This window comes from Coregonus clupeaformis, chromosome 30, assembly GCF_020615455.1.
Source record: "Coregonus clupeaformis isolate EN_2021a chromosome 30, ASM2061545v1, whole genome shotgun sequence".
In the NCBI taxonomy this organism is placed as follows: domain Eukaryota; kingdom Metazoa; phylum Chordata; class Actinopteri; order Salmoniformes; family Salmonidae; genus Coregonus; species Coregonus clupeaformis.
In genome coordinates, this window is record NC_059221.1 from 13,140,959 (window position 1) to 13,165,905 (window position 24,947).

At 45.4% G+C, this 24,947-nt stretch overlaps 1 protein-coding gene across 3 annotated transcripts in view; it reads left to right on the forward strand.

Annotated features, from left to right (window-relative positions):
* The first annotated feature begins 857 nt into the window (after nt 1-857).
* Nucleotides 858-24,947, forward strand: part of LOC121545879 (neural cell adhesion molecule L1-like) — a 77,476-nt gene continuing 53,386 nt past the window's right edge. Inside the window, exon 1 of one of the 3 annotated variants that reach the window (XM_045209447.1) lies at nt 858-992. The gene's annotated coding sequence lies outside the window, so the exon portion shown is untranslated. Of the gene's footprint in view, nt 993-7,982; nt 8,962-24,947 lie in introns of those variants that run through there. The other 2 variants (XM_045209446.1, XM_041856768.2) reach the window with 2 other exon arrangements.

Consider the following 24,947-nt stretch of genomic DNA (forward strand, 5'->3'; position numbering starts at 1 on the left):
TGTGCAATATATGTCTTAGTAGCGACAGAAGCCAGAATCCATTAATTGTAAGAGAAAGATGGGCTCAGTCGAACATGGTAGACGTTATTAATATAAAGGGTAATTTGGGTGTCCCGTTAAAGCACCTGTATAGGGATATTAGACAGAGCATGGTGAGGAAGAGAGACAGAGAGAGACGCAGACTGTGTCCAAAATGGCACACTATTCCCTATATAGTGCCCTATGGGAGTGTCATTAGGGAGAGTGTCCTACAGGCACAGGATGAGTCTCAAATGGTTCCCTATTCCTTATGGGCTCTGGCCAAAAGTAGTGCACTATATAGGAAATAGTGTACCATTTGGGACATGAGCAGAGAATGGGATGTAGAGCAGAGTGGGTAGGGCCATAGGCTATACCACTATGCTAATAAGTGTATTGTTATGCCTGCTAGAGCTGATCTGCATGGCTGCATATAGGAAAAGGAGAGAGAGCTGCTATCTGGCAGTGGAGCAGATTGGCTAGCTGCTGGAACCCGGCAAGACTAATCCAGCTGGAGAGACTGCATACATAGGGCCAGCAGCGGAGAAGAGAAAGGAGGGGAGGATGGATGGATGTAGGGAGGGGGAGGAGGAGGAGGAGGGGTGCACCGAGGGAATGGAGAGAGGAAGGGGGGAGCGATGGGGGGAAGAAGACATTAAAGGAATGGTCAGATTCCAACAAGAGTGAGCGAGAGAGGAGAAGAGGGAGGGATGAGGGGAGAGGCAGAGCAGAAGAAGGGTGATGTCACCTCACCTCTAGCAGGCAGCCAATGAGAGCGAGGGAGGCAGAGAGAGCGGCTGAGAGAGAGGGAGAGAGGGAGTGTTTATGAATCACTGCAGCATTAGAACAGAGAGAGGAGAGTGCACAATCAATTTGATAGAGAAGAAGAACTAGGAAGAAAAAAGGGAGGACAAGGAGTTGCCAGAGGAAAAAGAGGATCAACATCCCTGAGGCCATCTTTTAAACCTGTGGAGGTAAGAGAACACAGCCATTAGAAATACAAGATGAGAGCTAGAGAGAGAGAGAGATTAATTAGAATGCTGGCTGGGTGGAGGAGAGGTGGCTGGATGATTATATATTCATCACACCTTGGTCAAATCTGCAATTACACTCACAGCTTTACAAGATGGTAGCCTTACTAGCCTCTCTGAGGTGGCTGTGGAGAGATTCATTTGAGTCCGATTTCCAGAAGAGTAATGTCATGTGTTGTTGTGGCTATATTAGTAGTGTGTGGAGAGCAATATTAGTGGTGATGTCATTGGATAAAAGTATTAATATTTCAAGATTTCTGTTGAGATTATTGTTAAAATGGGCTAATGTGCTTATCATAATTTCTCTCAATGTTGTGGTAGAGGTGGTTGTAGGTTTTGTAAGGTAGTATCTCCTTTATAGTTTACTTTTAATTAATTCGAAAATCATGATCGGTAATTGAGAAAATGAAAGTATATTGAAGAAGACATCTCGTTGAATAGTTTGAATGGATGTTATAGGGAAAGAGTATTATTGCATGTCTTTAGTACTCAGATAGTGTGTAGCATGCAACAGGGTCTGGCTTAGGTATTAATATTGAATTCAATGCTGTTGTGGAGCCTCGTTGGAGGAAATTCTAATATCGTCTGATGTTTTGATAAGATATAGATTTTATTTTACATTTTGATGATTATGTGTGATATGATACAAATTCAAAATAAGTGATGACACCTTTTTTTTATATTTTACATGTGTGGGTTATTTTGCTCACTTAGCAAGTTTTCAAAAATATGTAACATAAAAATGTAATTTCTACAAAATTCTATGTATCAGTATTGCTATGTGAGGCATTTGAACACAGTTCTTTTCATTTGTGTCCTGCATTTTTGACAGTGCATACCTCTACACATTTGTTCTAATTAATTATTATTTTGAGCAATTTTCCAGTCAACCCTGCTATTTTTGGCTTAGATCACTCTCTACCTTGCTACTTTGGCATATTTTCCACTATTGTCCTCCCCTCCCCCACCCTCTCCTATATCTCATTGGTTTAATGTTGTTAAGCATGGCTGTGATTGAGTTGTGCTGTCATGGTATTTTCACTCCTCTGGTAGCATGCTGGTCCCAGATCTGTGTGTGTTCCTATGGGAGTTGGCTATACAGAACAAATAGATCTAGTGGTCGGGAGGATGGAGGTCTAATCTGTGGCAGGGAGCTCTCCTGATCTAGGATCCGTTTTGCCCTTCCATAAATAATATAATATGGACAGGGAGGACCTGATCGATCAGCACTCCTACTTTGTGAATACAGGCTCTCCTGTCCTGGCTGTCCTACTGCAGTGTCTCTGTCTCTGTCTCTCTCTGTCTCTCTGTCTCTCTCTCTCTCTCTCTCTCTCTCTCTCTCTCTCTCTCTCTCTCTCTCTCTCTCTCTCTCCTCCCTCACTCTCTTTCTCTTGGAATAGGATGTTATCTGGGGTGGTGCTCCTGTATTCTTCCCTTTTGCTACCTTAAACTAACTACAGAGATAGAGGGAGGGAAAGGAGAGAAGAGAGAGAGAGAAATAAAGAATGAAGGATGTAGAGAGCGAGAGAGAGAGACGTTGAAAAGGAAAATATGGGTGTGGCAGTCGGGCATCTCTCCCAATACAACAGACTATACAGGTGTGCCGGTGAACAGATGCAAACATCTGGCAACGTGCCAAACATGGCAACCAGCTCTTACATCTCCATTACTACTTTAGGCAGATGAGAGGACATAGAACACATAGCAGGCAGCCCATACTAAATGCTGTGAGTCTTCTTTAGTCTCCTGGGTGTGAGCGCTGTCATGCCGTGTGAGAGAAAACACTCCCTCTCTCTGCCTTCACTCTCTTCCCCCTCCCCTCCATCTCTCCTCTCTCTCCCCTTCCTCCCCCTCTTTCTCTCTCCTCCCTCGCTCCATGCCTCAATAACCTCCAGCCTGTCCCAGCTGAGATGAGGACAGTACTGGGGACACTGCTCGGCGGCTGACAATGACTTGTTACCATCTGGACCACACACAATATGGGTCAAGATATAGCCAGGGAGGTGTGTGTGTGTGCACAGTGTGTGTGTGTGTCATTGTTTGCGTGTGTGTGTGTCTCCACGCTTGTGTGTGTGTGCTCTGAGGCAAAATGCACAGGAGACTGCTCCTGCAGCTACTGGTCGCATTATCAAACTGTTTAATGCAGTAGTCAGTGTATTGCTACTGCCGGCAGTTTGACGCTCCTATACCTAGATGCTGTAACAGCCAGAGAGAAACAGAGTTGCTCTTTCTTACTTTCTTTCACATAGTAACAGTAACACACACATGCGCGTAGCCGTCAAACATACATGCACACACCAGCACACGCACACATGCACACACACACACGCACACGCACACACGCACGCACACACACACACACACACACTTTCATATAGTAACAAAAACACACACAAAGCCATCAAACACACACAAACACTTTGTACACACATACACACACACACTGCTGTACAGTACAGTGTATGATTACCCTGGACTAGCTATACCGCAGCAGAATGTAATCTCCTTCTCTCTGACGCCAGCCAGGATTTAATTGAGCTGTTCTAACAGAGGGATGGATGGAGAGAGTGATTTAAGAGAGAGCAGGGAGAAATAGAGGGAGGGATAGGTAGGAGGGAGGGGGGGGGGGAGACAGAGAGAGAGGTAAGAAAGAGGTGGTGATGGATGGCGCGAGGGAGGGAGGGATAGATTGTCTGACGAGAGAGAGAGAGAGAGGAGGGAGGGAGGGATCAACAGGAGGAGGAGAGAGAAAGGGGACAAGGTCACAGGGAGTATGGGCTGTAAAGATAGCAGCTAGGAAAAAGGGATAGAGGGAGGGACAGAACAACAGATGATAGGCACAATATATATGACGTATAGATCAATATGTTAGAGAACTAGAGATGCGAGTGCCGTGGTGCATCATTTGTTCACTTTATTGCCTTGTTTACATGTATTTCTGTGCATTATTACGTTTTTTTTGTATTGACGATGGTGTTGGCCATATTCATGATTGTCACGTCTCCTCCCGTTGCTCCCCTCCGGCGCTCTGATTCGCCGGTCTACTGAGCCACCGGTCTGAGTGCACCATCTCGGCATAACACAGGAATGGAAACCCAACACACCCTAATCACCTCCAGCGCACCTGCACCTCATCACCTCCACTATTTAGACCTGGACTGTTCAGGCATTGTGTGTAATTGTTAGCGTCGTGTCGTTTACTCGCTCCTTGTTATTCTCTTTGTCATTGTTTAAGTAAACCTTTACCTTGTTGATTCCTGCGTCTGCGTCCTGCCTCTTCGTATCCTCAGTACTCGCCACAGAATTACACCTCTCACGAAAATGGATGCAGCAGGTAATCCTCCTGGAGTTTCACAGCGCCTCGACCAGCACCAGCAGCAGCTTTCCCAGTTGAACGGCGCCATGCAGGAAGTGCTCCAAACTCTGCATAATCTGCCCAGCGCTCCGGTTCCACCTCAGGGAGCAGCGAGTTCACCCAGTCCACCTGTTCCCGTGCTATCACCAACTGCTGAGGGACCCCTCGCCCTACCGGAGCGCTATGACGGTAAAACGACTAAATGTAGTGGCTTCCTGCTACAGGTTTCACTTTATCTGGCTCGTCAACCTGGGGCATATCCATCTGCCCATGCCAGGATAGCGCTGGTGATTTCGCTACTTGATTTTGCTACCATGCCAGGAAAGGCGCTGGATTGGGCCACGGCAGTCTGGGAAGGAGGTGAGGCCGCGACTCTTCCCTACTCCACCTTCCTTGCTCGGTTCAGGGCGGTGTTTGATCATCCCAGCTACAACAGGGAGAGGGGCCCGCGTCCGAGTATGCTCTGAGCTTTCGCACGGTGGCGGCGTCTTCCGGCTGGAATGAGCGTGCTCTGCGCACGGCCTTCAGGAGAGGCTTACGGGAGGACATCAAGACGGAACTCGCATGTCAGGACGACGAGATGGACCTTGATACCCTCATTGCCATGTCCATCTGTGTTTACGACATGTTGAGAGACAGACGGCGTTCCCAACACCACCTAGAGCCTCGACGCTCACCCCATCTGAGCTATGGAAGCCGCCCTGCCTCGGAGTCCTCACCCATGGAGGTGGGCAGCACCCCCTACACCACCACGGATCTCCTGGCGGCTACCAATCCATGCAATATGACTCCCGTCGCCGCTCCGTGAGTGTTACGTCATCTCCTATCACAAAACCATTGTTTTTAGTTCCCATAACGGTGACTGGTTATTCATTCTCTTCCATTTCCACTGCAATGATAGATTCCGGATCAGCGGGGAACCTTATAGATAGGGAGCTGGTCTCTGAATGGGGGTTGCCCACCGTGCCACTGCCTTCTCCGCTACACGTCGGATCAGGCACCATTACGCACGTCACTCTCCCCATCACCATCACCATTCTCACACTACCGGAGCACCACGAGGAGCTGTCATTCCACATCATCACGTCACCCCTTCACCGGCTTGTCTTGGGATTGCCCTGGCTCAGGCTACACAACACCACCATAAATTGGATCACCAAGAGGATCACAGCCTGGTCCACCTCATGCCGGAAGACCTGCCTGCCGGTGGTTTGTTGTTCCACATCAGTGGAGAGTCCGGATTCCGCACTCCAGCCCAACATTCCACGTGAGTATGCAGATCTCTCTGATGTCTTCTCCACATCAAAGGCTACGTGTCTCCCTCCTCACAGGCCCTGGGACTGCGCCATTCCTTTCCATGGCGGAGACTGAGGCCATGAAAAGTATGTGGCGGAGACCCTGAAACAGGGGTTCGTCAGACACTCTACCTCTCCTGCCTCCGCCAGCTTATTCTTCGTGGCCAAAGAAGATGGAGGACTGAGGCTGTGCATTGACTACAGGGGGGTGAACGCAGTCACCACCAAGTACCGGTACCCCCTCCCACCACCATCAAGGGCCTACAGAGCTTCCTGGGCTTCACCAATTTCTACCGGCGTTTCATCATGTCCTTCAGCTCCATAGCCGCCCCGCTCACTTCTCTCCTTAAGGGTGGGCCTCAGAAGCTGGCCTGGAACCCTGAGGCTGACGCGACCTTCAAGAGGCTGAAGGAGAGGTTCACCACAGCGCCCATCCTAAAACACCCAGATCCATTTAGTCCTTTCATCCTGGAGGTGGGCGCATCTGAGGAGGGTGTGGGTGCGGTCCTCTCCCAGCAGCAAGGTAAGCCAGAGAAAATCTATCCCTGTGCCTTTTTCTCTAAAAAGCTTACCCACGCAGAGAAGAACTATGGAGTTGGAGACAGGGAGCTGTTGGTGGTGGTCCTCGCTCTGGAGGAATGGAGACACTGGCTGGAGGGCGCAGTCCATCCATTCCGGATTTACTGACCACCGGAATTTGGAGCACATACGGGCAGCGAAACGGATGAACTCTCATCAAGCCAGGTGGGCCCAATTTCTTACTCGCTTTCAGTTAATTCTATCCTACCGCCCAGGATCCCAGAATTTGAAAGCTGACGCTCTCTCCAGGATGCACCATACTGGAGAAAGGAAAGATCTGGGGGGTCCTATCCTGCCCCGTCTCTCATCGTTGCACCTGTCGTTTGGGATGTGGACGAAGACATCCGCCTGGCGCTCAGGAGGACCCAGCGCCTGTCAACGCCCCTCAGGGGCGCGTGTATGTACCCACCAGTGTCCGTGACCGCCTGCTGATCTGGTCGCACACCACCCTTACGGCATGGCACTCCGGTATTACGCAAACCCTGCATTCTCTATCACAAAAATACTGGTGGCCCACCTTGGCTACTGATGTCTCTCGCTATGTCAACTCCTGTTCCGTATGTGCCCAAATGAAGACACCTTGGAATGCCCCGGCAGGCAAACTAGTTCCTCTACCAGTGCCTCAGCGACCTTGGTCAAACCTGTCCATAGACTTTGTCACCGTCCTCCCATGTTCTGATGGCTTCACCACAGTCATGGTGGTCGTAGATCGGTTCTCAAAATCATGCAGTTTTTTGCCACTAACTGGTCTTCCTTCTGCTCTCCAGGTCGCTGAGGTCCTGTTCCAACAGGTCTTCCGGCACTATGGACTTCCGGAGGACATCGTCTCGGACCGTGGCCCCCAATTCACCTCCCGAGTGTGGAAGGCTTTCCTGAAGAAGATCGGGGCCACGGCCAGCCTCACTTCCGGGTATAGGCCTCAATCAAATGGGCAGGTGGAGCACATGAACCAGGAGCTGGGGAGGTTTCTTCATTGCCTCTGTCAGGACCGGCAGGGTGAGTGGGCGAGGTTTCTTCCCTGGGCAGAATATGCCCAGAACTCCCTCGTTCACTCCTCCATGGGGCTCACTCCCTTCCAATGTGTCCTGGGATACCAGCCGGCCCTGTCCCCTTGGACTCCCAGCCAGACCGATGCGCCCGCTGTCAACAAGTGGTTCCGCAGGGCCAGACAGGTCTGGGACGCCGCCCATGTCCGTCTCCAGAGGGCCATTCGTCGGCAGAAGGACCAAGCTGACCGCCACCGCAGTGAGGCTCCCGTATTCCAGCCTGGTGATCGTGTCTGGCTGTCCACTCAACCTCCCTCTCCGCCTGCCCTGCAAGAAACTGAGCCCCCGGTATGCTGTGAGGGACCTGCTGGACTCCAGGTTCCGTGGGGGACGGCTCCGTTACCTGGTGGACTGGGAGGGGTATGACCCTGAGGAGAGGGGCTGGGGACGTTCTGGACCCCAACCTAATTCGGGACTTCCCCCGTCGCCGCCCTGACTGGCCCGCTCCTCGACCGGCCCGCTCCTCGACCTCGGGGTCGTCCTCATGGCTGCCGAAATCCTGCGGCGGGAGCCGCACTGTCACGTCTCCTCCCGTTGCTCCCCTCCGGCGCTCTGATTCGCCGGTCTACTGAGCCACCGGTCTGAGCGCACCACCTCAGCAACACAGGAAAGGAAACCCAACGCACCCTAATCACCTCCAGCGCACCTGCATCTCATCTCATCACTACCACTATATAGCCCTGGACTGTTCAGTCATTGTTGTGTGTAACTGTTAGCGTCGTGTCGTTTACTTGCTCCTTGTTTTTCTCATTGTTAAGTAAACCTTTACCTTGTTGATTCCTGCGTCTGCGTCCTGCCTCTTCGTATCCTCCGTACTCGTCACAATGATACTGAACCATGCTCTTCTCTCATTAAACCTTGAGAGATGTCATTGTGTTAGGGAAGGTGACATGTGTGCTCTCAATCTGCCAAGCAGGAGAACTCACTGGGGAGAGCAGTGTTATTTATGTGTTATTTATGCTAGCTATTAAAGCGCAGTGTTGTGCAGTGTTAGTGTTATCCTAGCTAATTTAGATGCTCCACAGTGGTGATTTTACGCTAGTTAAATGCTCTACAGTTGTACGCTAGCTAGATGCTCCAAAGCCACCTGTTATTTTGCCTCAGGCCCTACTGCCAGTCACTGCAGACCCCCAAATACACGCCTACACACATCAGCTCCCCAAATACCCATGGTAGAGCAAAATGATTACACACCATACACACGCTAGTCTAGAGCAAGAACACTACTCACATCATACACACGCTAAAGCAAAATAACTATACACCAAATACTGTACACGCTATAGCAAGATTACTTACTACCAAATACAGTCTAGAATTAGCATATTGTGACGGCCCTGAATTTGTCTGAACCGTCTCAGGGGCGCTTCCCCTTTAATTCCCTATTAAATTGACCACATCAGTTGAGCAAAAGTGGGTTGTGACAGTTGTGCGAATGAGGACTTGGTCAACCCTCTGTTCCGAAGCTCCTTTACTCTGTTTGTTTTGTTGTATTTAAAGTGTGCTTGGTAGCCTTGTCTCAAGGTTAACCAGGACAGGATCCACTAATTTCTTCCTTTGGACTACACATCTCAGTTGGTCTTTCTCTGCTGGAGATCTGTTTAATTGTCTGACTGACCACAACTTTGTTGCATAAGGTATTTCATTTGTTTTAGTGTGATTTATACCGTGTTGATTTATGTGGTCAGATGTAGTTGAAGACTACTGAGATTTTATACTCTTTATGGTTATGTGGTAAAAGAGTTTGAGATTTTGATTGTATGATTGAGACTGGGTTTACGCAACACTTTATGAACGGACAAACATTGTGCAACTAAGGTCACTGGAGTTCACTGCACTCATTTAGCGGACTGGACTATTTTTTTATGTCCGAGATAATGGACATTTACCAGTGAACCAAGGTTGTTATTCTTTTGTGACTTCTATTGATTGTGTGATTATTGAGATAATACAACAAACGCAAAATAACATTAAAAAAAAAGTTATTTCTAATGTTTTACGTTTATGAAAAGTGTATTTCCATACTGACTTTTACATGAGTCCTTTGAATTGGTGTAGACTTGACAGACCGGACGGGACTCATTCCCTCACAAACAAAGAGGAGAAATCAATATTTTCTCTGGTAGGCACAACCTACCTGGTACCCCTAACAAACAATAACCTCAAGTCAAAACCGTTACAATATACAGTCTAGACCTAGACTACTACACACCATATCCAGTCTAGACCTAGACTATTACACACCATATACAGTCTAGACCTAGACTACTACACACCACATACAGTCTAGACCTAGACTATTACACACCATATCCAGTCTAGACCTAGACTACTACACACCATATACAGTCTAGACCTAGACTACTACACACCATATACAGTCTAGACCTAGACTACTACACACCATATACAGTCTAGACCTAGACTACTACACACCATATACAGTCTAGACCTAGACTACTACACACCATATACAGTCTAGACCTAGACTACTACACACCATATACAGTCTAGACCTAGACTACTACACACCACATACAGTCTAGACCTAGACTACTACACACCATATCCAGTCTAGACCTAGACTACTACACACCACATACAGTCTAGACCTAGACTACTACACACCACATACAGTCTAGACCTAGACTACTACACACCACATACAGTCTAGACCTAGACTACTACACACCACATACAGTCTAGACCTAGACTACTACACACCACATACAGTCTAGACCTAGACTACTACACACCATATACAGTCTAGACCTAGACTACTACACACCATATACAGTCTAGACCTAGACTACTACACACCACATACAGTCTAGACCTAGACTACTACACACCATATACAGTCTAGACCTAGACTACTACACACCATATACAGTCTAGACCTAGACTACTACACACCATATACAGTCTAGACCTAGACTACTACACACCACATACAGTCTAGACCTAGACTACTACACACCACATACAGTCTAGACCTAGACTACTACACACTAGAGCATCCTGTGAGAACAAACCATTGTAAATTAAACATGAAGAGACTCTCTCTCTCTCTCTCACTCTCTCACACACACACACACAAACACAAACACAAGCAAACACATACATACACACACACAAACACACTGGTCGACAGGTAGCCTAGTGGTTGGAGCGTTGGGCCAGTAACCGAAAGGTTGCTAGATCGACTCCCGAGCTGATTTGTCGATGTGCCATTGAGCAAGGGACTTTTGCTTATGGGTTGCGGTTGATAATGGCTAACCCTGGCAATGACCCCACTCTCTGAGGGTGTTTCAGGGGGAATTTGGATATGCTAAAAACACATTTCCATTCCATATAATACACACTTGTACATGTGTGAAATAGGACAAATATCAGCACACACACACTGTCCAGGCTTCATTTGCTAAGCCTCAAAGTCTTTACCTGCTATTTTCCAGGGAATACAACATTAAAGATACAACACGAGTTAAGAGATGGAAAGAGATCTTAAGATAGCATGTAAATAAAGGCTGCAACCCAAATGCTACCCTATTCCTATTGACATTTTAGTCATTTAGCAGACGCTCTAATCCAGAGCAATTTACAGTTAGTGAGTGCATACATTTTTCATACTGGCCCTCCATGGGAATCGAACCCACAACCCTGGTGTTGCAAACACCATGCTCTACCAACTGAGCTACAGGAGGCTATTTAGTGCATTACTTTTGACCAGGGCCCATAAGGAATTGGGTGCCATTTGTGACTAAACTATTTCTGTTTCATATTTTAGCTTCTCTATTAATTTTATAGCTTTTTTCTTAGTCTTTTAGTGTATTCCCCACTTGGACATACAAGTGTAAACTATACACTGACAGGTTCACTTTTAGTGACTCTGGCCCTCTGTGTTTGTAGTTTTAGCACACTGCTGAGCTAAAGAGAGGCTGCTGTGAGGGTTGATGGTTGAGGTGATGGTTGTCCTGCAGTTTGTGTGTGTCTGTGTGTGATGAATGAGGCCTGTTTGATTTAGATTCTGCAGATGGGGCTAGACTAACTGACATGGTGGGTGTCAAGTGGGGGATCAGGCAGACGTGTCGGGGTGGGGTCTAGAATATGTTACTATGATTTAAGGAGTGAAGGGTCAGGCAAGGAGTGATTGAAATGCAGAGAACATGATTATAAAACCTAGAGGGAGGGAAGGAGGGAGAGAGGGAGGGAAAGGGACGCCTGAATCTAGAGAAAGAGGTGGGGCATTTTATGATGAAATAGAATAGCACACGGTAGATACTTTATTGAGAAACGGAAATAATAATGCATGAATATACACTACTGGTCAAAAGTTTTAGAACAGCTACTCATTCAAGGGCTTTTCTTTATTTTTACTATTTTCTACATTGTAAAATAATAGTGAAGACATCAAAACTATGAAATAACACATATAGAATCATGTAGTAACCAAAGAGGTGTTAAACGAATCAAAATTTATTTTATATTTGAGATTCTTCAAATAGCCACCCTTTGCCCTGATAACAGCTTTGCACACTCTTGTCATTCTCTCAACCAGCTTCACATTGAATGCTTTTCCAGCAGTCTTGAAGGAGATTCTGTCCAGGAGATATGCAGAGCACTTGTTGACTGCTTTTCCTTCACTCTGCGGTCCGACTCATCCCAAACCATCTCAATTTGGTTGAGGTCGGGGGATTGTGGAGGCCAGGTCATCTGATGCAGCACTCCATCACTCTCCTTCTTGGTAAAATAGCCCTTACACAGCCTGGAGGTGTGTTGGGTCATTGTCCTGTTGAAAAACAAATGATAGTCCCACTAAGCCCAAACCAGATGGGATGTTGTATCGCTGCAGAATGCTGTGGTAGCCATGCTGGTTAAGTGTGCCTTGAATTCTAAATAAATCACAGACAGTGTCACCAGCAAAGCACCCCCACATCATAACACCTCCTCCTCCATGCTTTACAGTGGGAAATACACATTCGGAGATAATCCGTTCACCCACACCGCATCTCACAAAGACACGATGGTTGGAACCAAAAACCCAATTTGTAATTTAGGAGAAATGTCCATTGCTCTTGTTTCTTGGCCCAAGCAAGTCTCTTCTTCTTATTGATGTCCTTTAGTAGTGGTTTCTTTGCAGCAATTCGACCATGAAGGCCTGATTCACACAGTCTCCTCTGAACAGTTGATGTTGAGATGTGTCTGTTACTTGAACTCTGTGAAGCATTTATTTGGGCTGCAATTTCTGAGGCTGGTAACTCTAATGAACTTATCCTTTGCAGAAGATGTAACTCTGGGTCTTCCGTTCCTTTGGCGGTCCTCATGAGAGCCAGTTTCATCATAGCGCTTGATGGTTTTTGCGACTGCACTTGAAGAAACTTTCAAAGTTCTTGATATTTTCCGTATTGACTGACCTTCATGTCTTAAAGTAATGATGGACTGTTGTTTCTCTTTGCTTATTTGAGCTGTTCTTGCCATAATATGGACTTGGTCTTTTACCAAATATAACCCCCCCCCCATAGTTTTGTCTTCACTGTTATTAACCCTTGAATGAGTATGTGTTCTAAAACTTTTGACCGGTTGTGTAAAATAGAGAAGGACAGGGGGGAAAAAGGAAAGATTAGTGTTATTTGAAAGGTAGTGGGTGGTTTTAAGAAGGGGAGAGTTGTCAACATCAGTTCAGTTCCCATTGAAGAAACAAGACAGTGTAGATTGTAGGTCTGTGTTTAGACCAGTACTCTATGAAGTACTACCACTGATACCACTACTACCACTACTACTACTACAACACCAACACCACCACCACCACCAAATGTCAGCCATCACTTACCAACCCTGTTCTCTGTCCTTACACATCTAGAGGAGACCTGTCAAGTTTGCAATCCATTCCCCTCTTTTACAGGCTTTTCTCTTTTCCCTCCCTCCCTCCCTCCCTCCCTCCCTCCCTCCCTCCCTCCATCGCTTTCTCCCTTTGTTTCTGCGCAAAGTGTGGTTTCACATGTCATGTCTGGATTCATGCATAGTCAGGTAGCAAACCAAACCAAAGCCTTCCACTCCAGGCCTTAATCAGAATAATGGCTACTTGAGATAATTATTGGTCTTCGCAGAAACGGTGACACAAAGGCCAATAAAATGAACCCAATTATACAATTGAACCATAGGCTACATCCCAAATGGCACCCTATTCCCTATTTAGTGCACTACCTTTGACCAGGGCCCATAGATTAGGACCTTGGTCAAAAGTAGTGCACTAAATAGGGGATAGGGTGCCATTTAGAACACAGACTTTAGAGATGGGGTTCAAGATTAACACCAGTGGCAAATATGGAGATTTGATTAAATTAATTTGAGTGGATTACTTTACTAAATCTCTGACAGTGGCACCCCTTTTGTGTGTGTGTGTGTGTGTTTGTGAGAGAGAGGGTAATACCCCTTGAAAAACATAGGAAATAGCCCTTTTTAACCGTTAAACAGGAACCTCATAAAGTATTATGACTACTAAATTGAAGTCATAAGAGAAATTAATGCCTAGTATGCCTTACTTCAAACAATCAATCAATGAGAAAGCCTCGTATTCGATTAAAGCTGGAAAATGCATGAATCCTGTATTTAATCTACCAAATGATATTGTTAGGTTCTTCTCAGCTACAGACCCAGACGGAGACAGAGAAAGCTCAAACCAGATGTATTCATCCAACTGGATGCTTCAGCTGAATAGCATACTGAAACAGTCACACAGTTCTTTATATACAGTACATGGAGAAAATGTCACAGTAGGATGGCCCAGGCTGGGCCGGATGGCTGTCTGGCTCTGTTCTTCCTCCTTGAGTTACAGTTCCTCTCTCTGCATTCTGTTATTCTCACTCCGCTCCCCAACTTTGACATTGAAGATCATCACATCGCTTCCCACAGAAATTAGACTGTTGGACGGTACCTCAACCACGACCCAGAGAGATGGCTTCTATCCTATTCTGCAGAACATGTTCTAACCCCAGACAGATGGCTCCTGTCCAACCCTTATAGAATCATAGTACTCAGAGACTCCTTCTGTACTTTTACATTTGCATGTACAGCACCTTCATTTGGATGTACAGCACCCTTGACTTATTCCACATTTTGCTGTGTTACAGCCTGAATTCAAAATTGATTAAATTGATTGTTTTTCTCACCCATCTACACACAATACCCCATAATAACAAAGTCAAAACATGTTTTTAGACATTTGTGCAAATGTATTGCAAATGTTATACAGAAATATCTCATTTACATAAGTATTCACACCCCTGAGTCAATACATGTTAGAATCACCATTGGCAGCGATTACAGCTGTGAGCCTTTCTGGGTAAGTCTCTAAGAGCTTTGCACAACTGGATTGTACAATATTTGCACATTATTATTTTTTAAATTCTTAAAGCTATGTCAAGTTGGTTGTTGATCATTGCTAGACAGACATTTTCGAGTCTTGGCATACATTTTCAAGCCTATTTAAGTCAAAACTGTAACTAGGCCACTCAGGAACATTTAAATGTCATCTTGGTAAGCATCTCCAGTGTATATTTTGCATGGTGTTTTAGGTTATTGTCTTGCTGAAAGGTGAATTTGTCTCCCAGTGTCTGTTGGAAAGCAAACTGAACCAGGGTTTCTTCTAGGATTTTGCCTGTGTTTAGCTCTATTCCGTTTATTTTTATCCTAGAAAACTCCCTAGTCCTTGCCGATGACAAGCATACCCATAACATGATGCAGCCACCAAAATGCTTGAAAATATGAAGAGTGGTACTCAGTGATGTGTTGTGTTGGATTTGCCCCAAACAAAACACTTTGTATTCAGGACCCAAAAAATTTCAGGACACATTTTTGGGAGTTTTAATTTAGTGCCTTATTGCAAACAGGATGCATGTTTTTGAATATTTTTATTCCGTACAGGCTTCCTTCTTTTCACTCTGTCAATTAGGTTAGGATTGTGGGGTAACTACAATGTTGTTGAGCCATCCTCAGTTTTCTCCTATCACAGCCATTAAACTCTGTAACTGTTTTAAAGTCACCATTGGTCTCATGGTGAAATCCCTTAGCAGTTTCCTTCCTCTCTGGCAACTGAGTTAGGAAGGACGCCTGTATATTTGTAGTGACTGGGTGTATTGATACACCATCCAAAGTGTAATTAATAAGTTCACCATGCTCAAAGGGGTATTCAATGTCAGCTTTTTTTTTGGTTCCATTCTTTGCAAGGCATTGGAAAACATCCCTGGTATTTGTGATTGAATCTGTACTTTGAAATTCACGGCTCGACTGAGGGACCTTACAGAGAATTGTATGTGTGGGGTACAGAGATGAGGTAGCCATTCAAAAATCATGTTAAACACTAATATTGCACACAGAGCAAGTCCATGAAACGTATTATGTGACTTGTTAAACACATTTTTACTCCTGAACTTACAGTATTTAGGCTTGCCATAACAAAAGGGTTGAATACTTATTGACTCAAGACATTTCAGCTTTTCATTTTTTCATTACTTTTTTAAACATTTCTAAAAACATAATTCCACTTTGACATTATGGGGTATTGTGTGTAGGCCAGTGACACAAAATCTCAATTTAATCCGTTATAAATTCCCTTTGTAACACAGCAAAATGTGGAAAAAGTCAAGGGGTGTGAATTCTTTCAGAAGGCACTGTACATACACACATAAGCTCAAACTAACCCATAACAAGATTATTACTACTGATGAGCTAATTATACAAAAAAAGGTGCTCAGGTCACTACGGTTTCTAAAAATATAATAATTGGAATTGCCCATAAACATAGAGTTCCTGTAGTCTTATAAAAGGAAACAGTTTCAGAACAAAAAGAGGAAAACAAGAAACAGAGAGTAATGGAGAGAGAGAAAACCACAGAGATAATAGAGGAGATGGCAGAAGAGATAAGTGGAGACAAGAGAAAGATTTTAAAAAGAGTGAAGGAACTCTGTCTCCTGTCGGCCCTTCTCTCTGTCTTTCTGAGACCCTGACCCTTCATCCCCCCCTCTCTCTCTATTTTGCTCTGTCACTCCGAGAAAATGATGTCTTTGTCCGTGAGTCATCGTAAGAATTCCCCTCTTCCCCCCATTCCTTTCACTGCATGCTACTCCACTCAAAGAGGCTTTATGGGCCAGTATCTGACTAAAATTAGCCTGAATCGCCCCTCTGTCCTGTACAGTGTCTCACTTCTGCATGGTGGGTGGATGGAGTGTTCTGTTAACTGTAGAGGAAGTGTCTAAGTGTGTGTAAGCGTGCGTGTGTGTCACATCGTCAAAGTAAAGAAGTTTAAGAAGTGTGTGTGGGTCTCATGACTACATTACATGCCAAATACGTAATAAATGACTTCCGTCCTATTGGTATTTACACAACTCCTCAATCCTCCACTGTGTCTGTTTGACGCCAACACATATTGTACTCTATACGAGTATACTGTACTATGCATAATACTTACTCACATAATATATTACTGCTGCTGGCAGGCAGAGATGAAGGATGTCCCTATTGTCATGTCGATGATTCAAGTGATGTGAAGAAGGGAAGTGTATTAGCACTTTGTGACATCTGCTGATGTAAAAAGGGCTTTATCAATAAATGTGATTGATTGTACAGTAGTGGGTTGTAAAAGTCTGAGTGGCAGAGCTGATCTAGGATCAGGTACCCCCTCATATTCATTAAGATCTAAAAGGCAAAACTGATCCCAGATCTGTGGGTTGTGCTGAGGCTCTGAGAGACAAGTCAGGAGACTTGGCTGTCTATGGAGCTCACTGGGAGATTGGAACAGTGTAATTTATGGAACATGACTGCTTGGCATTGAAGGACTGACCCATGAAATGACTGACACAAATTATTCACACATGTTCAAAACCACAGTGTATTCCTTTACCCTAAATTATTCTCATTCAAAGAATCATTGAATGCCACTGAGTGTAGAATCATCATGAATTTCAATGTAAGTTAAGTAGCTTGTCATCTCTTGTTTTATTGAACCTACTGTAGTCTCACATTGCCACGCTTTCTAGTCTCACATTCTATTGAACCTGAAAGCAGGATCAAGTGGAATGGATATAGCTCACATTCTCATTGAATTAAAAAATGTAACTCTATAAATAAGCTTGTAACTTCCAGTGTTGTGATTGTAGTACAAACAGTACATACTAGCGTCTCTCTCTCTTCCTCTGTCTGTATCCTATGACTACAGGAGGAGGGTAAGAGGAGCACTTTGCTGCTGTCAGTGTGTGTGAGAGAGCCACGCATTTTCCTTCCAAATGTCTGTCTGTGTGTGTGTCAGCCATGATCTATTCATTAGGCTTGGATTAGGTGGTGTAGGAGGGGATCAGTTGTATAGTGTGTATAATCCCTATACACTGGTGCTACACTGGTGCTAATTTAATCTCACCTACTGTGCCAGTCCCATTATACCAGCCACCCAGGAGGAGACAGAGGGGGGCAACACAGGACGAGAGACAGGGAGAGAGAGGGGGGGAGAGAGGAGGGGAGGGAGAGAGAGGGGGGGAGATATATATAGATAATGGTGAAAGAGAGAGAGAGACAGAGAATGGTAACCTCGGCGTCTATTCTATTTGACAGTACTGTTAAAAATTCCATGTTGATAAAACGCTCTTACATCTTCCCCAACTGCCCCGAATACTGCATGGGGGGTAGCGCATGACGAGACGAAAGAGAGGGAGGGGGCAGAGGGGGAGAGAATGACAACCAGAATGTCTATTCTATTTGACATTGAAACATTTAATGTTGATACAACAGTTCTTACAGCTTTTCTTTGTTTTGTGACTGAAAGCTGCTTGTGCATTCTGGTGCTTGGCCTGCTGTCTTGGAGTTGAGAGAGGAGATAGAAAGAGAAAGGGGGAGGAGAGGTGGACAGGAGATGGAAAGCTTGCAGTAAGTCAGTCAGTCAGCCTCATTCTGGAGACGGAGATCGAGACAGTTGAATACATTTGAATCAATTATAGTTTGATGACATGCATGGTGCAGTGGTTTATTACTAATGCTGTAGGTAATGGCTGCTGGTGTTCTGTGTGCCGTGTTGGACCACCCACCTTAACTATGAATAACTATCCTATCCTACCTCCACTTCCCTTTACAACCACTATAAAAGTGTGTGAGTATTTGTGTGTGTGTATGTATACCTCCATCCTACCTCCACCTTCCTCTACAGCCCTCCTATAAACCGCCTCCTCTTGGTAAGGGTCACGAATCCATCTTTGGAAATCTTCTTACGGTCTACAGCATACCAAGTGCAGTTTATGTAATACACTCCAACATGCTATGTTCACCACATTATAGACATACATTATCCAGTTAATTATAGCATGCCAACTGAACACTTTGAGCACTGTGCATTAGGTCTATAACATGCCAAGCAAGTGCACTATATGAATTTATGTAATACACTCTAACAGGGAACGTTTATAGGTATATCTCCAGCTCTCATCTCATTACTTCTCTCTCATCTTCTCCTGCTTACTGTACAGTAAATGCCAGAGTGAATGAGGTCAGATAGCTACTATACAGTACCTCAGGCTGCACTGCTACCTGGGGTCAGTGGGGTTGTGTGTGTGTGTGTGTGTGTGTCTGTGTGCATTGCAGAGCCTTCAGACTAAAGGATGTGAGCAAGTTCAATTGGGCGTGTGGAAGTATGGAACGGTGCAGAGGCTGAAATAATGAGGCAGTGCGTATCCTCCTATAAAGCTGTGTATGTGTGTCCCGTACCCTTGTCACCACTGCTCGTGTGTGTGTGTGTGTGTGTGTGTGTGTGTGTGTGTGTATTCACCTATAAAACTGTATGTTTATATCAACATCAAACTTCATCATACAGTGGGACGGAACGATATCTGGACTTCATATTTGTGTGCAAAGTTTTGGCTAAGAAGTAACTCTTGTTTGGCAAACATTATGAGGAAGCAAGGAGTTGGGGTACCGCCTCACTTAAGTGGAGCAACGGAGTCTAGATTTGAAGTCCACTCACTCACTCCTGAACTGTAGCAAGGTGACAAGTTAACTGTATACCGGAGGGAATGCAGTAGTCTGGAGAAGAGAGGAGAGGAGAGAAAAAAACAGAGGAGGGAAGTAAAGAGGAGAGGAAAGCAAGAAGAAGGAGGAGAGGAGATGGAGGCAACAAGAACTGTAGGAAGACATTCGAAGGCATGGATACAGGGAAACTGGGAAACTGTAGGGGGTCTTGGAATGTTTTCATTTCAGAGGAGAGGACAGTGGAGGAAGGCAGGGAGGCCAGGGGAGAGGAAGCCAATGAGACTAGAATTCGGGAGCAGATGGGAGAGTAGGGGGAGAGGGAGAGGAGGGCTAGACAAAGCCATCAGAGGAGGAGAGAATAGACAGAGACCCCGGCCAATACTAACGAGCCTAATGAGGTAATTATAGAGTTAAGTAACCGGGTGACCCCCAGGCTACAGGGCTGCCGGGGTTATGGAGAGGGGAGACTGGGGGAGGAGTGTTAACTACAGGGCTGGGGTGGGGTTATGGGCGGTGGGGGTGAGGAGGGGGAGATGGGGAGAGGAGTCGCTGTGTTAATTAACTAAGCCATGGCTGGGGTGGGGAAAGGAGTGGGACAAGGGGGTGGAAGAGGGGGGGGGGTCACTGTGCTAACTAAAGAATGGAAGCTCCATTACCAGTAACCTTTTAGCAGTGTGGACTGGGTTATTAGGAAGTGATCCGCTCAGGGCCTGACAAAACAGAGGGGAGAGAGAGAAAATAGTGTGGGTTGGAGATGGGGAGACAATGTGGTGGCTGGTGGGATACAGAGAGGGAGGGAGAGCGGGGGAAGAGTTGGGGAATCGGTGTGGTGGGATATGCAGAGAAAAGAAGGGGGAAAGAGAGCACAAAGCAGACAGGTGGGAGTCGAGGGAGAGCGATGCCTGCAGCGATGGAAATGTCACAGAGCACAGAGAGGCAGAGCGGAAGGCAGAGACGCACCTGGCATCTAAACACACAGACACAGCTCCTAATGCTACTCACCTCACCTGCTTCCATTCTGGCTGTATACACAATTACACAATGACACTAATTACTGAGAAACAGAAACACCGCACAGCACTAGGAGATAAGGACAACATACTGTAGTGACTCAACTAATGATACGTCAATATTTAGCTTTTCTCTGCATGTGTCTGTCGTTTGTCTGTCTTTGTTTCCAATCTCATCACATCTCCACTCGCCCTGGTGGCTTTCTCTTTCTTTCTCTCTCTCCATCTCCTTGTCTGTCTGTCTGTTTTCTGTCTAAGAGACAGTGTGACCGGTGTGTTTTATTTATGGACAGTGTGAATGGTGTTTTTATCAGCCTGTGGTGCACTAGACAACAAGCGGTAGGTAGCCTAGCGGTTAAGAGTGTTGGTCCAGTAACCGAAGGGTCGCTAGTTCAAAATCTGCCGACCGTGCCCTTGAGCCATGCACTTAAAGGAAAACTCCACCCCAAAACTGTGTTTTGGTATTTGTTTCATTAGTCCATTGTTGATATAGTCCCAAAATGTTTTGCATGTCAGCAATCAAGTTTTCAAGACATGTAACGTTCAAAATACAGAAATCTGGCCCGTCATATGATGCAAAACTTGATTGCTGACATGCAATACATTTTGGGACTACAGTACCAGCCAAAAGTTTGGACACACCTACTCATTCCAGGGTTTTTCTTTATTTTTACTATTTTCTACATTGTAGAATAATAGTGAAGACATCAAAACTATTAAATAACACATATGGAATCATGTAGTAACCAAAAAAGTGCTCAACAAATCAAAATATATTTTATATTTGAGATTCTTCAAAGTAGCCACCCTTTGCCTTGATGACAGCTTTGCACATTCTTGGCATTCCATGACTTTTTCTTGACTATAAACATGAGCAGGAAATAACTCTGGGTAATTGGGTATAACTAGCCAAGGTCGTGATCAGGAAGAAATCCTGGCCCTATACCACTGCCCCTTGTTATTGACATTGTGCTGACTGGACATGTTAGCTGTCTCCTGGCAGTGCTTGCTGACCCATTCTCCTGTACTCTACTCCTCCTAACCTGCATGGTCAACAGGGTTCGAGCTACATTATAGCTAATCGTGACATATTCAATTGAGTTAGCAGCCATTAGAGTGCTTTTATGGTGGGTTACGCTTTCTCCCCATCTGCCCCTTCACCCAGCTGTGTGTGTGCGTGTGAGTGTGCGTGCATGTGTGTGTTCATCACCTGTGTACACAGCTGGATGAGCCCGTGTGCAGCATTCGCACGTGTGTATGTGTATGAACAGTGTCAGACCTTGTCAGCAGAACTCCTCATCTCAGGCTCATCAACTGGTCTTCAGGGAAAGGTCAGCACAGATTCCTTCTCTTTCTCTTTTTTGCTCTGTCTTACTCTCATTCTTTCTTTCTATATCTTTTTTCTCCCTCTCTCTTTCCCTCCCTCACCCTCCCTTCCCCTTTCTCTCTCTCTGTCCTCTCTATCTCTCTCTCTGTCCTCTCTCTCTGTCCTCTCTCTCTGTCCTCTCTCTCTCTCTCTGTCCTCTCTCTCTCTGTCCTCTCTCTCTCTCTCTCTCTTACTGAGTGGGGGAATAGGAGCCTGTCATCTTTCATAAGCAAGGGACAAGAGAAAAAAAGAGGGAACAGAGGCATGTGGTGGATATAGCTGGATCTACTCAAAAGAGGCCAGATTCTGAGAGAGAGAGGCAACGAGAGGAGGAAGGATAGAGGGAAAGAGCGATAGAGAGACCTGCCTAGGCAGCCACACACTGCACGCTGAAAATGATAGGAGCGCCTGAAAGAGAGAGCCTGAAAGCCCTACTCTGTTTATTCACTGTATACACATGGGACAGGCTAAAGATACTATCTAGATCCCTTCACTGTCTGTCTAAAGTAAAAAGGACACACACAAGCACACACGCACACAGGACAACTAGAATTGCAGACAGACGGACATGGTGGAACAGGTTTTGTCTGTTGATTCAGTTTTACACCTTTCACTAGCTGCTCTGCTGACTGGCTTTATTGAAATTGGTGTGAGAGAAGCCAAATGTCATGTGCTTGATCCTCACAACAACCGTGATGTGAGCTGTAGCTAATGTTGTGACGGAGGTGAACAGAGGGGGGATTTGCACACACACACGCACAGGGATTTGTCCGCCGCCCTCCCTGGACTAAGGCAGTGCTGCTGTGTGAAGATAACACAGTGTCTTTGATGGGGCCCAGTCTAAGGCTGCATTCCAAATGGCACCCTATTTACTACTTTTGACCAGAACCTATCACTACTTTTGACCAGAGCGTCAAAAGTAGTGCACTATGTAGGGAACAGGGGGTCACTTGGGACTCAGTCTAATGCTGTGGAAGGACAAGACTGCTTCGCCTCAAATAGATTCCCTCAGCGGTCTCTATTGGTAATGATTGAATTTGCTGCCTCGATCATCATTTACTGTACTGATGATGATAACAGATAGTATGGGCAGGGGCGCAACTTTCACTGGGGACGAGGGGGGCATGTCCCCCCCACATTCAGATATTATGGTAGTTATAGGCATGCATTGATATACACACTCACACACATGTATGAGGTCACCTACAAAGCAATCGAATGGTCTGCTATGCTGTTCATGCACACCAAATTTGCGGGTGTTAAAATCTCAGTGTTGAGATAAAAAGTGTTGTGAGTGTTATATCTGAGTGTTGATTCTAGTGGGGTCAACACCAGTGGGATTGAAATTGACCACCTGCAGTGAAGAAATGAAGAGTTATTTGAATCACAGTGGAATCAACACAGCATGGTGCTGTTACTCCGCTGTGTTGAGTTAATTTCCGTGGGAGGGTCCTCATTATCATATTTCTCAGCATGCTTTGTTGCAGGTTGATTTTTAGAACAGTTTGTTTTAATATCTATGTTTCTGCATGCACATTGATTAATTGATCTAAGATAAATAAATAACATTTTTCTAAACTAATCCAATTCTAAACTAATCTGTGCTTCTACATCTGCATTGCTTGCTGTTTGGGGTTTTAGGCTGGGTTTCTGTATAGCACTTTGTCACATCTGCTGATGTAAAAAGGGCTTTATAAATATATTTGATTGATTGATTATTGCACCTGTTACTGAGATGGTTGTTCCAGTTTATATGGTTTAGGTAGTCTTGTTTGATGAGTTCTTCACCATAGCAGTCATTCTGGATGCAGATTGTGGGGTGCTAAAAAGTTATGGCTAGATTCCAATAGCAATTACAAATTACTTCACAAGCCAGCATATTACATTTACATTTACATTTTAGTCATTTAGCAGACGCTCTTATCCAGAGCGACTTACAGTTAGTGAATACATATTTTTTTTATACTGGCCCCCCGTGGGAATCGAACCCACAACCCTGGCGTTGCAAACGCCATGCTCTATCAACTGAGCTACATCCCTACCGGCCATTCCCTTCCCTACCCTGGACGACGCTGGGCCAATTGTGCGCCGCCCATGAGTTTCCCGGTCGCGGCCGGCTGCGACAGAGCCTGGATTCGAACCAGGATCTCTAGTGGCACAGTTAGACCACTGCGCCACTCAGGAGTCCCAATGTGTTTGAATTCAAAGTAAAACCTTTATGACCATATATTGTTGTGACTTGCAGGTCTGATATGGCCCATGAGCCAGGATTTTCAGACCACAATGTCGGGGGAAGACTAGGCCATAACTAAAGGCCTTATGAAGTGTATAATATATGGTCATAAAGGTTTTACTTTGAATTCAAACACATTCACTTAGGCACTCAATTGGTGAAGGCTTCAGGACTGAACATGTATGAATGCAACAACCATGTCTCTGTCACTTACAAACACAGTCATGGGCGGGTTACTCTAACATTCACTCGAAAGGCACCCTGGGAAATATGCAAATAAGGCTTTATACCCTAAAGTGTTACCCCCCCCTCAAAAGATAAATACATAAATACTGTAACACCACATATGTTATTCCCTAACACTGAGAAAGTATTACAGCATCAGCTCTAATAAATTGTTAATTTAAGTCGGAATTTGCAAAACCCACGGCGTTAGGGACCCAACACTCTGGGGGTGTTAGTTTAACACTATTTGAAATGGTCACATAATTTCGAAGAAAGTGTTACATTTAACTATGTGGCTGTTAAAATTCCGATCACAAATGTGCTGTGTGCTATGGAAATTCATTCTCTATAATTGCCTGGATGGATGGTGTGAGAAAAGCTCGATAGGGGTGGATGGTTGGGGTTAATATGATGTTACCTGTGATTAAAGCTCTGGATCAGCTGTTCTCTGGTCATAATGAAGATGTAATGTACTGTAGAATACAACATGCTGTTCCACAGGCTCTATGGGCAAGAAGAGATGGAGGAAGGGAGGGAGGGAGAGAGGAAGGACGGTGGGAAGGGAGGGAGAGGCGTAGAGAAGGAGAGAGGGAGTGACGTTGGGGCGGCAGGTAGCTTAGTGGGTAAGAGCATTGTGCCAGTAACCGAAAGGTCGCTGGTTCTAATCCCCGAGCCGACTAGGTGAAAAATCTGTCGATGTGCCCTTAAGCAAGGCACTTAACCCTAATTGCTCCTGTAAGTCGCTCTGGATAAGAGCGTCTGCTAAATGACTAAAATGTA